We start from the raw sequence: 18,858 nt of genomic DNA, 5'->3' as shown, positions 1-18,858 counted from the left end.
TCTATGACTTAAATTTTTTAAATGAGATATTTACATACTTCAACATTGATCATCATAGGCTGTTCTAATCCTAATTTTTAGTCTCGCTCTCGCTCCCACCAATTATTTTCAAGTGTTGGAACCATAATAGGAAATTAGGCCGAGATGAAAAGATCGGTAGATTATGTTGGAGATACAATTAAATAAATAAATAAAAACGTAGTTTCCATAATATATTAAGCTTAAAATAAGATAGTACAATTTATAACTACGTTGAAATATTTATATCTCCAAAATAAATCATGCCACATGAGTGAGATGTCCGAGTTGAAAACATGATTCAGTAATTAATTAAAATTATGTGCTATTTAATTAGTCAACATAATATAAATGACTTTGTCACAGGCTTCAACATTTTCAAAGAAAATATATAAAATTTTAATTAGGAAGTAAGAATTTAAATTAAGCAAATCTCATCATAAAATAAATTAAAGATGTGGTCAACATATATACATAAAACTAAGCATGATCATTCCATAAAAACCCTTTTTGGACTTACACTATTGGTGGGAAGTGAAAATGTTAAGATTTCTTTACCTTTCACAGTATATATATATAATTCTTCTCTAAGTCTTTTACTACACCAAATCCCCATTTCTCACTTTCATTTGTTTTCTCTATCATTATTTTTCTCTCTTCAAATGGCCGAATCTCCTGCTAAGAATGTCCCCCCTTTACAAGAAAAATAGCCATTAACAAAGAGAGATCGTGTCCCCTAAAGGCTTATTCTAGTACCTTAAAGTCAATGGCGACCAAAAAAATATGGTTGCTTTTCGTCCCTCTATGTCTCTTTGCTAAAAGACAATAGGGATGAGTTATTGTTACTCGTCCCTAGAAGTATTTGGGGACCAAGTTTTGTACCATTTTTTATGGTATTTACAAACTTATAGCGTCAACTTTTGCTGGTCCTAAAAGACCTATTAGGACAAGGCATCTTCAGTACAAGTTCTATATTGTAGAAATATATGTTTATAATATAAAACTTCAATTGTATAAAGACAGAAGATCAATCATGGAATGCCTTTATATATATATATAAAGCAGTTATAAAAATCAGATTAACATCCAATTGGTAGCAATGTAGCATTCTACAATCCAATATTTAGTCATTACAATCACCATACAAAATCTGAAAGTTTTCCAACTATCTCAGTAGAATGATAATTTCATCTTCTCTTTTGGTCGGAGACTAGTAAATTCATCAAATCATTACACCCTGTAAAAGACATAATAATATTGTTCATGACTACTAAAAGTTTCACTAGAGAACTAAAATTAGACATAGTTTAAATCGAAATTTCAACTTACCAATTTAAAGGTTGCACTCAATTCTAAAGCAAAGCTCTAAGAAATACATAATCTTTCATCTATAGATGAGCGTGTAGCTGCAAATTTATGGAGAAAATATCAATGATAAAACTAGAGTATATACTTTCTAAGTTGTTAAGTCATACAAAAAACATACGAACAAAAAGTAAATAGTAACATCTACCACGTCTAACTATAATAGAAAGAGAAGGGCAGACACAACTTGATATTGCTTCCTCATCAAAGCCCACTTCGACTTGAAGGGAAAAGAAACAAATTTTCTAGATAAGAAAATAAACGCAGATCTCTAACTTTTGGAGGTTTTTATACATTCCCTCGTGAAACTTAACCTCATTGTACTTAAATCCATAGGTTATTTAATGATTTCATAGTAATCTTACACAGTAAAAGAAATCGGAGATGTAATTTGTTAAGAATACCTGGCCTTCAAAAATCAAAGAAAATCATAAGACCAATAGAACCTCAGCGCGATCAACTGGTTCTGCAAAAATTTAATGGGTATTCGTCCCTCCTAACATCAAAAAACACACCAACAAAGTAGTAAGTTTAAATTTATTTCTTATTGTACACGTAATATGCTAAATATCAAACTCAATCTACTATGAGGATTGTGTCCTTTGTAAAATGTCAAAAATAAGTTCTAGTATACGCTTTTTTGGAAATTTTGTTGGCTTACCTAATAGTATCAAAAGTATGAATTAAAACTTTGAAGTTGGTGCTTTTAAATAAATAAAATACAACAAGAAAGATCATTAAGTTCATACAACATACAAAGCCTATCCTTTAACACCATTTTAATCTAAGGTAAAATATTATTCATCGATACTTTTTCCTATCAAGAACACATTTGTAAGTTTTGTCCCCCTTTTTTGTTCTGCAAAAGTATACACTTGGACAACATGCAAAGAAATAAAATGTAGCTGAATAAAATAGATAAATATTGGTTAAGTTTTGGATGATTTTTAAAACTCAATTGAAAGCTGAAACAGGAACAAAGTGGACATAAACCTCATTCCTTAAATTTGTATTATAATTCTTGATTGATAATTGTATTGAGCGCTATATTTAACATACAAATTGTCTAACTGAGCTCAAAATATAGTAAATCTTGTAATAATTCTCCCATAGGTAACTAGTGTTTTTCATTATTCTTTATTTTCATTTAGAAAATCTGGCGATGCTCCTTATGTTTTCACTATGGAAGAGGAGTCCTAGGAATTCAGATTGCATTCCTCAGGACCCAGTATAACTTCATCAAGCATGAACGGTATGCAAGGGTAGGTACTAGGACACTCAACTGTTAGTTATACTTGTAAAATACATGTCCTATCTTTCCAGTTGTCTAGCATCTCTCCACGAGACTATCTTAACACTTGCCCATAAGTATTTCAAAGAGAGCAGTAGTGTCCTCAAACTTCTCTACTTAATAGATTTACATTTGACATGCCTTTTCTCTGTTGAATTTTAAAATTGGTCCAAATGCAGTCATGTATTTGATTAAACCATTCCTATAGTGTACTTTATGATATATATATATATATATATATATATATATATATATATATACACACACAACTCCATGAGGCAAGGTGTGTACCAAAGAGATTCCTAACAAGGAGCTGAAATTAATATGTATATTAGTTTTACAATATATTCTCTGCCATGAACTTCAAAGAGTTTAAGTTAGAAGTCTCTTGCACTTATTATTTCTTCGCAAGAGTTATCTAGTAACGCTAAGAAAAGAAGTAAGTTTGCACTGTAAAGCACAATCTATTAATATCTTGACAAAACAATGTAAGAAATTAGTCCAAAGATTTTTACAACATTTAAGAATAGTAGAATTTTCACTCTGTTATTTAGAATGGATTGCACTATTACTGAAGTATGCAAAAGTTTGCACTAGTAACCGTAATATCAAGGGATTTAGAGAAATATTTTTACCTTAAACGAGAACTATAATTGACTTGTTCACCAAACCTTTGATCTGAAATGTGAAAATGAGTGGACAACTGTTTTTGGAGAAGAAATAATAACACAACCAAAAAAGGTTTTTTTCTTCAAAATTGGTAAAAGCCAACAACATATTATTTCAACAAAAAACACATATAGAACGAATTCGATGTCGTACGTACAAAATTTGAAGCACACAATAAAAATCATACAAAAAACCAAGCAAAAGTCAAAATTTGTAAATTAAATATCGCCAATAAGGATATCAAGTGAAGAAAGTACATGAAATCAGATAAACAAAGTAAGAATTCAAGCAATTGAAGTTCACTTTCAAAACTACCTACATTAATACACAACTTCTTGATGACATCCACTATTTCGAAATCTCTGTTAGATAGTTGATTGCAATAGTGAATGTTCAAAGAATTTGAAATATTTCACATCCTTAGAGGAATTCAATCGAATATATCAAAAGACAAGAACTTGAGTTTAAATATAAAGTAAAAGAAACAAACAACAAATTTAATCAAGTATATATGGCTTCAGACATGTGATCACAATTAACCTTGAAACTTGAGAGGGCATGGAAAAGATAGCCCTGCTAGGACTGAGCTCGGATTGAAAGAGTGGGTAACATATAACACATTTTTATGTGATTCACAAACATACAGGAATCAGTACAATCGAATAAGTACATAATATATTATATAATATGATTTGTTACTTTCTCTAACCACACCCCTTGAGAAACCAACACATATATAAAAAGGAAAAAAAGTGCCAATAGTGTGACACAATTGAGTATTCAAAGTGAGAAAAGAACTCAATTAGGTATTCAAAACGAGATAAGAGGAATCTGAAAAACTACAAAATTGATAATTGAATTTCATAAATCTAAGATCATCAAATAAGTGAAACAGAAAATTACCCCCATTTCGTTGATTATTACGGTTGTTGCAGAGACAAACTGTAATCTTCTTCGTCATATCGAAAGAGCATCACTTGAACGTGGGTTAATAATGAAGGGAAGGAAATTAGCTTCATTGGTTTATTAATTTTGCGCTATCAAACAATTTTCAGGTTGGTGATGCTGGAAGAGGCAACTTTAGTCAACGGATATGAACAAGAAGAGGTGTATTCAATGTAGGGAAGCTTGAAGGTGAGAATATTAGAGTTTAGGGATTTTACTATGTCCCAAAAAGAAAGAGTAATATATTTTAATTTAGTGAGGAATCGAGCCTTTTAACCCAGTAAATTTTATTTTGCGGACCAGTTATTCATTACTGTAGAGACCAGATTTAATCTCTTCATTGTCACAAAAAATAAAGAGACGAGAAGGAAAACTTGTCCCTATAAGGATACTTTTGAGGACCACATTTTCAACTCCTCCCAAAATGTTGCTCTCTAAAAATGCTTTTTCATGTAGTGGGCCCCCCTCCCCGTCCTCCCTCTCCCTTTTCCCCTGTCCCTTTCCCTCATCGTGCTCACGAGAAGGCTACACCAACTGATGACACTGAGATCTTAGGGGTTTATGGGATTAATTCCCCCATCCAATCAGTCAATGCTCCCCCTAGAAAGAAAGCAATCATGTCGAATATTGGGGAAGGAACATTTGAGGTTCGGTCCAAAAGGCTCAATGTTGAACTTGTTACACGTACATTTTGTGTTTGTGCCAGAACCAGCACCAGAATAGCCAGAGTTGTCAAAGAGCATGAGAACCTGTTATGCATGTGATATTGTGGTTGATACGCTGACATCATTAAGCATTCACATGCAATCTCATCAGGAGGTAAGTTCACATGTATTAGACTGGGACAGGGATTTTGACATGTCATCTTGTTCACCACTATTTGAACCACTTACACCTAATAAAAACTTCAGCGATCTCAATGTTGATGCGTTCGTCGTTGTTGCTTCTCCAAAAGCTTCAACATTGGGTCTTTTTTACAAAACCACAAACTTTCCTTCCCATGCATTAATCAGCTTCCCCTATACATGTTGAATGTTGGGGAAGGAATACATGTGGTTCGGAAAAAAATGGCCTAATGTTGAAGCTTTTGGAGAAGCAACAGCAGCGGATGCATCATCATTGAGATTGTTGGAGTTTTTATCAAGTGTAAGTGATTCAAATGATGGTGAACATGATGACCAGCCAAAATCTATGTCCCAGTCAGGAACATACAACTCACTTCCGAATGAGAATACATGTGGATGATTAACGAAGTTAGTGCATCAAACACAATTGCACTTACATGGCGGGTTATCATTCTCTCAGACATCTCTAATGATTCTAGTATTGGTGTTGGTATAGGTGCAGGTTGAGGCACAAGCCCAAACGCATGTGCAACACATTCAATATTGAGCCTTTTGGACCGAACCCACATATGTTACTTCCCAGCATTCAACATGTTTTCCCTTTTTTCTAGGAGGGTCATTGACTAAGTGTATGGGGACGCTACTCCCATAAACCCCTAAGATCTCAGTGTCAGTAGTTTGTGTAGCCTTCTCGCAAACACGATGAGGAGAAGGGGAAGGGGAAGAGGGAGGGGTAGATTGGTAATAGGGAGTGGTAAAAGGGGGAGGGTACATTTTTAGCATGATGGTTAGCCATATGAAGAGAACAAAAAAATAGAGAAAGCAAATTAAAGAGAGAAATGGGGATTGGGTGAAATAAAAGACTTAGAGAAGGATATTACATATAGTGTGAAAGGTAGAGAAAAAGTTAATATTTGAATTTTTTTTCACTTCCCACCAATAGTGTTGGTTCGCAATGGGCTTTTAAAAATTTACCAAGTCTAGTTTTAAGTATATATGTTGACCACATCTTTAATTTATTTTTTCATGAGATTTGTTGTATTTAAATTCTTACTTCCTAATTAAAACTTTATGTTATCTTTTGAAAATGTTGAAGCGTATGATAATATCATTTAAAATTATGTTTGACTGATTAAACAACACATATTTTAGTTATTTAATTAATAATGTTTTCAACTCACATATTTCGCACATGTGGATTGATTCGTTTTGGAGATAGAAAGATTTCAACATAATTATAATGTTCTCCATCTCTAATACCATGTTGAAAAGTTTGGGTATTCAGAGTCTTCTCCCCCTTCTAAGAAGGAAAAGGGTTAGGAATGAATTATTCATAACCTTAAGCTCAACTCATGATAAAAATACTGAAATTAGCACTATTATATTGGTGAGAAGCAGGTAGGCATAAAATACGTGAAGGGTGTCCAAAATATAGCCAACATAGAAAAAAATGTGGCCATGGAGAATTGAACCTTAATGGCAAACAACCTTGAACACACTATTTTCACTAAGCTACCACTTTATATACAACAAAATATTTCATTTTTCATTTAATTAATCGTTTTACAGCAGACCACATTAAACAAAATATACAAAACAATAATGCAACTAAGTTACCATTCAATATACAACAAAGTATTTCGTTTTTCATTTGATTAATTGTTTTTACAGTAGACCACATTAAACAAAATATACAAAACATAGATGGAGTGATTCGAACTTGGGTATTATGTACATTGGACACACTTTTTCCACTGAGGTATGGCTCATTGTTGTAGTTTAGGGTGTTCAAAATACTTAATATATAAATATCAAGTAATATTTGACCCGACAACAGTACTAAGAGGGATAATTTACTACATAAAAAACAAGCTCAAGAAAGTTATTCAATAAACATATCACTAGGAGTCATGAAAATGATACTTAGGGTGTAGAAAACATCATGGGAGATACTAGACATTGCGGAAGTAGAAACATAAATTATGGAACAAAAAAACTTAAAAGTTCAGTATTTATACAGGGAAGGAAATCAGCTAGTAGATGACATTGTTAATAGTGCTTCTAGTAATTCGAAGGTACAAGAATACTAGCAGTTTGAACAATTACCAACTAATTGCAAAAGAGTTCTAAACATGAACAAAGCACAAACCTCAAGTTTGACAATCAAATCAAGAAAGATAAAGGACATAAACAGTCAATATAGACAACATTTACATTAATCAAGATATGGTGAGTCTCACAAGATTTTATATGTACACCTCAATTTTTTTCAAGTACCAGTGCTTAAAATCTGAGAGGAATAAAGAGTTACTTGTTCTAACTTATGATCTTACAAAAGAGAAAATCGCCAAACTCGACGACTATACATCCAAATCACATACTCCATTTTCATAAAGAGGAAGATCGAGAGCAGCACATGTGGCTCCAAATCTAGCAACGATATTTGCTCCAGAAATCAGAATATTCTAAACCAAGATAAAGAAACATAATAGATTAGGAAGATAAGGAGGAGGAGTACCTACTGAAGCTGTTGAAGATGTGTATTGGTACGCCACCATGGTTGAATGTTGATAATCTAAAGAAGACAAAGCAGAATCATGAAGGCGGCGCAGAGAAGAATATGAAAGAGAGGATTCGAAAACAAATAGGGAAAATGTTAAAACTAGGGTTAGAAATACAAATCGTATTGATATATTTGGGCTAATTTTCTTTTTTAAGTTGGGCAAGAAATACAAGTATTTCTTATATTTATGATTGAATAAACGAGCTTCGAGCTCAAATGTAATATTAAAAAAGTAATATTTGACCTATATATATTATGTAATTTTTTGGTGAAGGTTGTTCAATTCATAGCTCCGGCCATGTTGGTGAGATCAATTTAAACAATTAAAATTAGAGTACTATTAAAAAAAGGTCAACACAATAATTATCGACTATTGGAGATTGCAATGTTAGTAATTTATATTTTGTGCACTCACATATTAATATATTATATGTAGATATGTTATTAATGAAGTAGTTCATTGTATGATTTAATAAAGTATTAAAGTTTGGAGCCTTAAAAATAATTTTCTATTCATATGAGCTTATTTTTGTAACACCTTGGTATTTGAAAGAACTAATATTAGAAATAACTAAATTGGAAATAACAAAATCTAAAATATTCCAAGTCATACTTAAGTTGTGAGTTTTGAGTCAATTTCAAATGATCATAACTTTCAGTACATGATGAGTCAGGTGAACCATAAGATATCAAATGAAAGGTCTGGGGAATCCTCTTTCCAATTCCATCGAGTTTGCTCGTATGAGAAAGATATGCCCATTTGTAGTTAGTTTGTCAAGTAAGAAAAGTTACTCGAAATATTGATTTGAGTCAGTTTTCATTATCCCAAAATACGCTTATGGTTTTAGAAGAAAGTTTAAGAAGAGAAAAAAGGAGAAGAGAGGGAAAGGTTAAAGATGTAAATCAAGATTTCTTATGGATCGAGGGTTGTTTCTCCAAGGGTTGGATCCCTAACAGGTATGTTAGTTCTCATAGTGATGGTTAATTAGCCCACACACCAATCACGTGATTTTAATGCAATTTCATTCTTGAGTTCTTAGGATTTGAGTTCTTGATGAGTTCTCTTGAAATTTCATTTGTAATCTTGATTTGTTGGGGTTTTGATGAATTCTTGAGATGAGTATTCATAATGAAGGTTGTTTTGAGTAGATTATCGTTACATATGTTGGGTTATTGAATCTAAGTGAGTGTGCAAGAGACCATTCGATTCTAGGATAGTTAGGATTAGAAAACGAGAAATAAATTCGTCGGGGGTTTTATAGGAAAGGGCTAGAGCGCCACCTCTGCACTAGGGTCGCGTGTCCCAACCATTTGTCTGTCGTTCTGAGTTCTTTCAAAGGATACATTTACTCCACTTTGATTCTAACTAATCTACATTACTTTGAAATATCTAGAAATCATTCATTACATGAATCATCATCTTGAATTCATCATTCACATTAAAGGTATAGTTAAGAGTCAAGTCTTCAGAGTTCATTCTAGTGTTTTGAGAAGTCTTTTCAAAACATTAAGCCGAAAAAGTTAGTTTTATTTCGTACTTCAAAGAAAATTCAGCAATGCCTAAGGGTCATTTTATTTCGTACCTTAATGTGAGAAAGTTCGTTTTCAACGGGTGCATCTATCACTTAGTTAGAGTTAATGATTCTAGTATTGAGACACCATATATTCAGTAAGTTCCAGTTATGAGTGAGCTTCCAGATGTCTTTCCAGATGAACTTCCCGAAGTCCCTCCTCATACTTGTCCATCTTCTCTCTTTTTCATCACCTAAGATGAAGATGAACCTTTATAAAGATAAACAAAAATGGGTAGTTGGGTTGGGTCGGGTTAAAATTGGATAATTTAAGAAAAATGGGTTAATTTGAGTCAATTTGGGGCTTTCCGTCAAATGAGGTATGGTGAAATATATTTTTATAGTAAGTATCCTCTGTTGTTTTCACCTTGTATAAATAAATATTAGAATCGTAATTATTAGTAATTAAATTAATTTTCTGATTATGTGAACTTACTTTATTGCAGGACATCATTAGATTATATATTGAAATTAATTATTTTTTTACGTCCAAAAAATAATGTTTATGTTCTTATGAAAAAATTGTTACACGAAATAAAAAAAGGAAAAAGGGTTAAAAATGCCTCTAAATTTAGTTTATTGTTTGATTTTGCCCTTGCCGTTAAAATGAAACTAAATTTACCCCTACCATTACTAATCACATCCTTCATTTGATCAAATTAACCAATTTTTTATTTAAATTACTCATTTTTAATTCGTGTGTTTCTCTATGACTTAAATGTTTTAAATGATATGTTTACATACTTTAAAATTGATCATCATAGGTTGTTCTAATCCTAATTTCAATTCTCGCTCCCGCTCCCACCAATTATTTTCAAGTGTTGGAACCATAATAGGAAATTAGGCCGAGATGAAAAGATCGGTAGATTATGTGGGAGATACAATTAAATAAATAAATAAAAACATAGTTTCCATAATATATTAAGCTTAAAATAACATAGTGCAAATTATAACTACGTTGAAATATTTATATCTCCAAAACGAATCATGCCACATGAGTGAGATGTCCGAGTTGAAAACATGATTCAGTAATTAATTAAAATTATGTGCTATTTAATTAGTCAACATAATATAAATGACATTGTCACAGGCTTCAACATTTTCAAAGAGAATATATAAAATTTTAATTAGGAAGTAAGAATTTAAATTAAGAAAATCTCATCATAAAATAAATTAAAGATGTGGTCAACATATATACATAAAACTAAGCATGATCATTCCATAAAAACCCTTTTTGGACTTACACTATTGGTGGGAAGTGAAAATGTTAAGATTTCTTTACCTTTCACACTATATATATAATCCTTCTCTAAGTCTTTTACTACACCAAATCCCATTTTCTCACTTTCATTTGTTTTCTCTATCATTATTTTTCTCTCTTCAGATGGCCGAATCTCCTGCTGAGAATGTCCCCCCATTACAAGTAAAATAGCCATTAACAAAGAGAGATCGTGTCCCCTAAAGGCTTATTCTAGTACCTTAAAGTCAATGGCGACCAAAAAAATATGGTTGCTTTTCGTCCCTCTATGTCTCTTTGCTAAAAGACAATAGGGAAGAGTTATTGTTACTCGTCCCTAAATGTATTTGGGGACCAAGTTTTGTACCATTTAATTATGGTATTTACAAACTTATAGCGTCAACTTTTGCTGGTCCTAAAAGACCTATTAGGACAAGGCATCTTCAGTACAAGTTTTATTTTGTAGAAATATATGTTTATAATATAAAACTTCAATTGTATAAAGACAGAAGATCAATTATGGAATGCCTTTATAGATGAGCGTGTTGCTGCAAATTTATGGAGAAAATATCAATGATAAAACTAGAGTATATACTTTCTAAGTTGTTTAGTCATACAAATAACATACGACAACAAGAAGTAAATAGTAACAACTACCACGTCTAACTATAATAGAAAGAGAAGGGCAGGAACAACTTGATATTGCGTCCTCATCAAAGCCCACTTCGACATGAAGGGAAAAGAAACAAATTTTCTAAATAAGAAAATAAACGCAGATCTCTAATTTTTGGAGGTTTTTATACATTCCCTCGTGAAACTTAACCTCATTGTACATAAATCCATAGGTTATTTAATGATTTCATAGTAATCTTACACATTAAAAGAAATCGGAGATGTAATTTGTTAAGAATACCTGGCTTTCAAAAATCAAAGAAAATCATAAGACCAATAGAACCTCAGCGTGATCAACTGGTTCTGCAAAAATTTAATGGGTATTCGTCCCTCCTAACATTAAATAATACACCAAAAAAGTAGTAAGTTGTTAAATTTATTTCTTATTGTACACGTAATATGCTAAATATCAATCTCAATCTACTATGAGGATTGTGTCCTTTGTAAAATGTCAAAAATAAGTTCTAGTATACGCTTTTTTGGAAATTTTGTTGGTTTACCTAATAGTATCAAAAGTATGAATTAAAACTTTGAAGTTGGTGCTTTTAAATAAATAAAATACTACAAGAAAGATCATTAAGTTCATACAACATACAAAGGCCTATCCTTTAACACCATTTTAATCTAAGGTAAAATATTATTCATCGATACTTTTTCCTATCGAGAACACATTTGTAAGTTTTGTCCCCCTTTTTTGTTCTGCAAAAGTATACACTTGGACAACATGCAAAGAAACAAAATGTAGCTGAATAAAATAGATAAATATTGGTTAAGTTTTGGATGATTTTTAAAACTCAATTGAAAGCTGAAACAGGAACAAAGTGGACATAAACCTCATTCCTTAAATTTGTATTATAATTCTTGCTTGATAATTGTATTGAGCGCTATATTTAACATACAAATTGTCTAACTGAGCTCAAAATATAGTAAATCTTGTAATAATTTTCCCATAGGTAACTAGAGTTTTTCATTATTCTTTATTTTCATTTAGAAAATCTGGTGATGCTCCTTATGTTTTCACTATGGAAGAGGAGTCCTAGGAATTCAGATTGCATTCCTCAGGACCCAGTATAACTTCATCAAGCATGAACGGTATGCAAGGGTAGGTACTAGGACGCTCAACTGTTTGTTATACTAGTAAAATACATGTCCTATCTTTCCAGTTGTCTAGCATCTCTCCACGAGACTATCATAATACTTTCACATAAGTATTTCAAAGAGAGCAGTAGTGTCCTCAAACTTCTCTACTTAATAGATTTACATTTGACATGCATTTTCTCTGTTGAATTTTAAAATTGGTCCAAATGCAGTCATGTATTTGATTAAACCATTCCTATAGTGTACTTTATGATATATATATATATATATATATATATATATATATATATATATATATATATATACAACTCCATGAGGCAAGGTGTATACCAAAGAGATTCCTAACAAGGAGCTGAAATTAATATGTATATTAGTTTTACAATATATTCTCAGCCATGAACTTCAAAGAGTTTAAGTTAGAAGTCTCTTGCACTTATTATTTCTTCGCAAGAGTTATTGAGTAACGCTAAGAAAAGAAGTAAGTTTACACTGTAAAGCACAATCTATTAATTTCTTGACAAAACAAACAATGTAAGAAATTAGTCCAAAGATTTTTACAACATTTAAGAATAGTTGAATTTTCACTCTGTTATTTAGAATGGATTGCACTATTACTGAAGTATGCAAAAGTCTGCACTAGTAACCGTAATATCAAGGGATTTAGAGAAATATTTTCACCTTAAACAAGAACTATAATTGACTTGTTCACCAAACCTTTGATCTGAAATGTGAAAATGAGTGGACAACTGTTTTTGAAGAAGAAATAATAACACAACCAAAAAAGGTTTTTTTCTTTAAAATTGGTAAAAGCCAACAACATATTATTTCAACAAAAAACACATATAGAACGAATTCGATGTCGTACGTACAGAATTTGAAGCACATAAAAAATCATAAAAAAAACCAAGCAAAAGTCAAAATTTGTAGATTGAATATCGCCAATAAGGATATCAAGTGAAGAAAGTACATGTAATCAGATAAACAAAGTAAGAATTCAAGCAATTGAAGTTCACTTTCAAAACTACCTACATTAATACACAACTTCTTGATGACATCCACTATTTCGAAATCTCTGTGGGATAGTTGATTGCAATAGTGAATGTTCAAAGAATTAGAAATATTTCACATCTTTAAAGGAATTCAATCGAATATATCAAAAGACAAGAACTTGAGTTGAAATATAAAGTTAAAGAAACTAACAACAAAGTTAATCATGTATATATGGCTTCAGACATGTGATCACAATTAACCTTGAAACTTGAGAGGGCATGAAAAAGATAGCCCTGCTAGGACTGAGCTCGGCTTGAAAGAGTGGGTAACATATAACACATTTTTATGTGATTCACGAACATACAGGAATCAGTACAATCTAATAAGTACATAATATATTATATAATATGATTTGTTACTTTCTCTAACCACACCCCTTGAGCAACAAACACATATATAAAAAGGAAAAAAAGTACCATTAGTGTGACACAATTGAGTATTCAAAGTGATAAAAGAACTCAATTAAGTATTCAAAACGAGATAAGAGGAATCTGAAAAACTACAAAATTGATAATTGAATTTCATAAATCTAAGATCATCAAATAAGTGAAACAGAAAATTACCCCCATTTCATTGATTATTACGGTTGTTGCAAAGACCAACTGTAATCTTCTTCGTCATATCGAAAGAGCATCACTTGAACGTGGGTTAATCATGAAGGGAAGGAAATTAGCTTCATTGGTTTATTAATTTTGCGCTATCAAAAAATTTTAAGGTTGGTGATGCTGGAAGAGGCAACTTTAGTCAACGGATATGAACAAGAAGAGGTGTATTCAATGTAGGGAAACTTGAAGGTGAGCATATTAGAGTTTAGGGATTTTACTATGTCCCAAAAAGAAAGAGTAATATATTTTAATTTAGTGAGGAATCATGCCTTTTAACCCACTAAATTTTATTTTGGGGACCAGTTATTCATTACTGTAAAGACCATATTTAATCTCTTCGTTGTCACAAAAAATAAAGAGACGAGAAGGAAAACTTGTCCCTGTAAGGATACTTTTGAGGACCACATTTTCAACTCCTCCCAAAATTTTGGTCTCTAAAAATGTTTTTTCATGTAGTGGGCCCCCCTCCCCATCCTCCCTCTCCCTTTTCCCCTGCCCCTTTCCCTCATCGTGTTCACGAGAAGGCTACACCAACTGATGACACTGAGATCTTAGGGGTTTATGGGATTAATTCCCCCATCCAATCAGTCAATGCTCCCCCTAGAAAGAAAGCAATCATGTCGAATATTGGGGAAGGAACATTTGAGGTTCGGTCCAAAAGGCCCAATGTTGAACTTATTACACGTAGATTTTGTGCTTGTGCCAGCACCAGCACCAAAATAGCCAGAGTTGTCAAAGAGCATGAGAACCTGTTATGCATGTGATATTGTGTTTGATACGCTGACATCATTGAGCATTCACATGCAGTCTCATCAGGAGGTGAGTTCATATGTATTAGACTGGGACGGGGATTTTGACAGGTCATCATGTTCACAACTATTTGAACCACTTACACCTAATAAAAACATCAGCGATCTCAATGTTGATGCGTTCGTCGTTGTTGCTGCTCCAAAAGCTTCAACATTGGGTCTTTTTAACAAAACCACAAACGTTCCTTCCCATGCATTAATAAGCTTCCCCTATACATGTTGAATGTTGGGGAAGGAATACATGTGGTTCGGGAAAAAATGGCCTAATGTTGAAGCTTTTGGAGCAGCAACAGCAGCGGATGCATCATCATTGAGATTGTTGGAGTTTTCATCAAGTGTGAGTGGTTCAAATAATGGTGAACGTGATGACCAGCCAAAATCTATGTCCCAATCAGGAACATACAACTCACTTCTGAATGAGAATACATGTGGATGATTAACAATGTTAGTGCATCAAACACAATTGCACATACATGACGGGTTATCATTCTCTCAGACATCTCTGATGATTCTATTATTGGTGTTGGTATAGGTGCAGGTTGAGGCACAAGCGCAAAGGCATGTGCATTACATTCAATATTGAGCCTTTTGGACCGAACCCACATATGTTACTTCCCAGCATTCAACATGTTCTCCCTTTTTTCTAGGAGGGTCATTGACTAAGTGTATGGGGACGCTACTCCCATAAACCCCTAAGATCTCAGTGTCAGTAGTTTGTGTAGCCTTCTCGCAAACACGACGAGGAGAAGGGGAAGGGGAAGAGGGAGGGGGAGATTGGTAATAGGGAGTGGTAATAGGGGGAGGGTACATTTTTAGCATGATGGTTAGCCATATGAAGAGAACAAAAAAATAGAGAAAGCAAATTAAAGAGAGAAATGGGGATTGGGTGAAATAAAAGACTTAGAGAAGGATATTACATGTAGTGTGAAAGGTAGAGAAAAAGTTAATATTTAAATTTTGGTTCACTTCCCACCAAAGTTAATATATACATCTAGTTTTATGTATATATATGTTGACCACATATTTAATTTATTTTCTCATGAGATTTGTTGTATTTAAATTCTTACTTCCTAATTAAAACTTTATGTTTTCTTTTGAAAATGTTAAAGCGTATGCCAATGTCATTTAAAATTATGTTTGAAAGATTAAACAACACATATTTTAGTTATTTACTTAATATGTTTTCAACTCACATATTTCTCACATGTGGATTGATTCGTTTTGGAGATAGAAAGATTTCAACATAATTATAATGTTCTCCATCTCTAATACTATGTTGAAAAGTTTGGGTATTCGGAGTCTTCTCCCCCTTCTAAGAAGGAAAAGGGTTAGGAATGAATTATTCATAACCTTAAGCTAAACTCATGATAAAAATACTGAAATTAGCACTATTATATTGGTGAGAAGCATGTAGGCATAAATTCATGAAGGGTGTCCAAAATAAAGCCAACATAGAAAAAAATGTGGCCATGGAGAACTGAACCTTAATGGCAAACAACCTTGACCACACTATTGTCACTAAGATACCACTCTATATACAACAAAATATTTCATTTTTCATTTAATTAATCGTTTTACAGCAGACCACATTAAACAAAATATACAAAACACTAATACAACTAAGTTACCATTCAATATACCATAAAGTATTTTGTTTTTCATTTAATTAATTGTTTTACAGCAGACCAGATTAATCAAAATATACAAAACATAGATGGAGTGATTCGAACTTGGGTAATATGTACATTGGACACACTTTTTCCACTGAGCTATGGCTCATTGTTGTAGTTTAGGGTGTTCAAAATACTTAATATATAAATATCAAGTAATATTTGACCCGACAACAGTACTAAGAGGGATAATTTACTACATAAAAAACAAGCTTAAGAAAGTTATTCAATAAAAATATCACTAGGAGTCATGAAAATTATACTTAGGGTGTAGAAAACATCATGGGAGATACTAGACATTGCGGAAGTAGAAACATAAATTATGGAACAAAAAAACTTAAAATTTTAGTATTTATACAGGGAAGGAAATCAGCTAGAAGATGTCATTGTTAATAGTGCTTATAGTAATTCGAAGGAACAAGAATACAAGCAGTTTAAACAATTACCATCTAATTGCAGAAGAGTTCTAAACATGAACAAAGCACAAACCTCAAGTTTGAGAATCAAATCAAGAAAGATAAAGGACATAAACAGTCAATATAGAAAACATTTACATTAATCAAGATGTGGTGAGTCTCACAAGATTTTATATGTACACCTCAATTTTTTTCGAGTACCAGTGCTTAAAATCTGAGAGGAATAAAGAGTTACCTGTTCTAACTTATGATCTTACAAAAGAGAAAATCGCCAAACTCGAGGACTATACATCCAAACCACATACTCCATTTTCATAAAGAGGAAGATCGAGAGCAACACATTTGGCTCCACAACTACAAACGATATTTGCTTAGAAATCAGAATATTCTAAACCAAGATAAAGAAACATAATAGATTAGGAAGATAAGGAGGAGAAGTACCTACTGAAGCTGTTGAAGATGTGTAGTGGTACGCCACCATGGTTGAATGTTGATAATCTAAAGAAGACAAAGCAGAATCATGAAGGCGGCGCAGAGAAGAATATGAAAGAGAGGATTCGAAAACAAATAGGGAAAATGTTAAAACTAGGGTAAGAAATACAAATCGTATTGATATATTTGGGCTAACTTTCTTTTTTAAGTTGGGCCAGAAATACAAGTATTTCTTATATTTATGATTGAATAAACGAGCTTTGAGCTCAAATTTGATATTAAAAAAGTAATATTTGACCTACATATATATCATGTAATTTTTTGGTGAAGGTTGTTCAATTCATAGCTCCGGCCATGTTGGTGAGATCAATTTAAACAATTAAAATTAGAGTTCTATTAAAAAAAGGTCAACACAATAATTATCGACTATTGGAGATTGCAATGTTAGTAGTTTATATTTTTTGTGCACTCACATATTAATATATTATATGTTATGTTATTAATGAAGTATTTCATTGTATGATCTAATAAAGTATTAATGTTTGGAGCCTTAAAAACAATTTTCTATTCATATGAGTTTATTTTTGTAACACCTTGGTATTTGAAAGAACTAATATTAGAAATAACTAAATTGGAAATAACAAAATCTAAAATATTCCAAGTCATACTTAAGTTGTGAGTTTTGAGTCAATTTCAAATGATCATAACTTTCAGTACATGATGAGTCAGGTGAACCATAAGATATCAAATGAAAGGTCTGGGGAATCCTCTTTCCAATTCCATCGAGTTTGCTCGTATAAGAAAGATATGCCCATTTGTAGTTAGTTTGTCCAGTAAGAAAAGTTACCCGAAATAGTGATTTGAGTCAATTTTCATTATCCCAAAATACGCTTATGATTTTAGAAGAAAGTTTAAGAAGAGAAAAAAGGAGAAGAGAGGGAAAGGTTAAAGATGTAAATCAAGATTTCTTATGGATCGAGGGTTGTTTCTCCAAGGGTTGGATTCCTAACAGGTATGTGAGTTCTCATAGTGATGGTTAATTAACCCACACACCAATCATGTGATTTTAATGCAATTTCATTCTTGATACTTGTCAATCTTCTTTCTTTTTCATCACCTAAGATGAAGATGAACCGTTATAAAGATAAATAAAAATGGGTGATACTTAGATGGGTTGGGTCGGATTAAAATTGGATAATTTTAGAAAAATGGGTTAATTTGAGTCAATTTGGGGCTTTTCGTCAAATGAGGTATGGTGAAATATATTTGTATAGTAAGTATCCTCTGTTGTTTTCACCTTGTATAAATAAATATTAGAATCGCAATTATTAGTAATAAAATTAATTTTCTGATTATGTGAACTTACTTTATTGCAGGACATCATTACATTATATATTGAAATTAATAAGCATTGTATTCGATATTTGACTAAGTTATTACCTCGTACCAATCAATACTAGTATATCCTAACTCTTATCATTACCTCATATTAAGCATCGTATTCGATATTTGACTAAGTTATTACCTCGTACCAATTAATATTAGTCTACTAGATAGTATACACAAAATCTATGTTAATAATTCTTTTCCTATTATCTACCT

At 32.2% G+C, this 18,858-nt stretch overlaps 2 long non-coding RNA genes across 2 annotated transcripts; both read right to left on the bottom strand.

Annotated features, from left to right (window-relative positions):
* Positions 1-1,040: 1,040 nt before the first annotated feature.
* Positions 1,041-7,752, bottom strand: LOC104647949 (uncharacterized). Its single transcript, XR_003247059.2, has 5 exons — positions 7,652-7,752; positions 3,310-3,352; positions 1,788-1,879; positions 1,348-1,424; positions 1,041-1,255 (listed from the first exon to the last, which is right to left on the bottom strand). It is a non-coding gene; the product is annotated as an uncharacterized lncRNA (long non-coding RNA).
* Positions 7,753-11,169: 3,417 nt separating this feature from the next.
* Positions 11,170-17,406, bottom strand: LOC104647948 (uncharacterized). Its single transcript, XR_741955.4, has 3 exons — positions 17,266-17,406; positions 17,060-17,178; positions 11,170-11,509 (listed from the first exon to the last, which is right to left on the bottom strand). It is a non-coding gene; the product is annotated as an uncharacterized lncRNA (long non-coding RNA).
* Positions 17,407-18,858: the final 1,452 nt, after the last annotated feature.

Source organism: Solanum lycopersicum, chromosome 6 (genome assembly GCF_036512215.1).
Source record: "Solanum lycopersicum chromosome 6, SLM_r2.1".
Taxonomy (NCBI): Eukaryota; Viridiplantae; Streptophyta; class Magnoliopsida; order Solanales; family Solanaceae; genus Solanum; species Solanum lycopersicum.
This window is presented reverse-complemented; position numbering and strand designations above follow the sequence as displayed.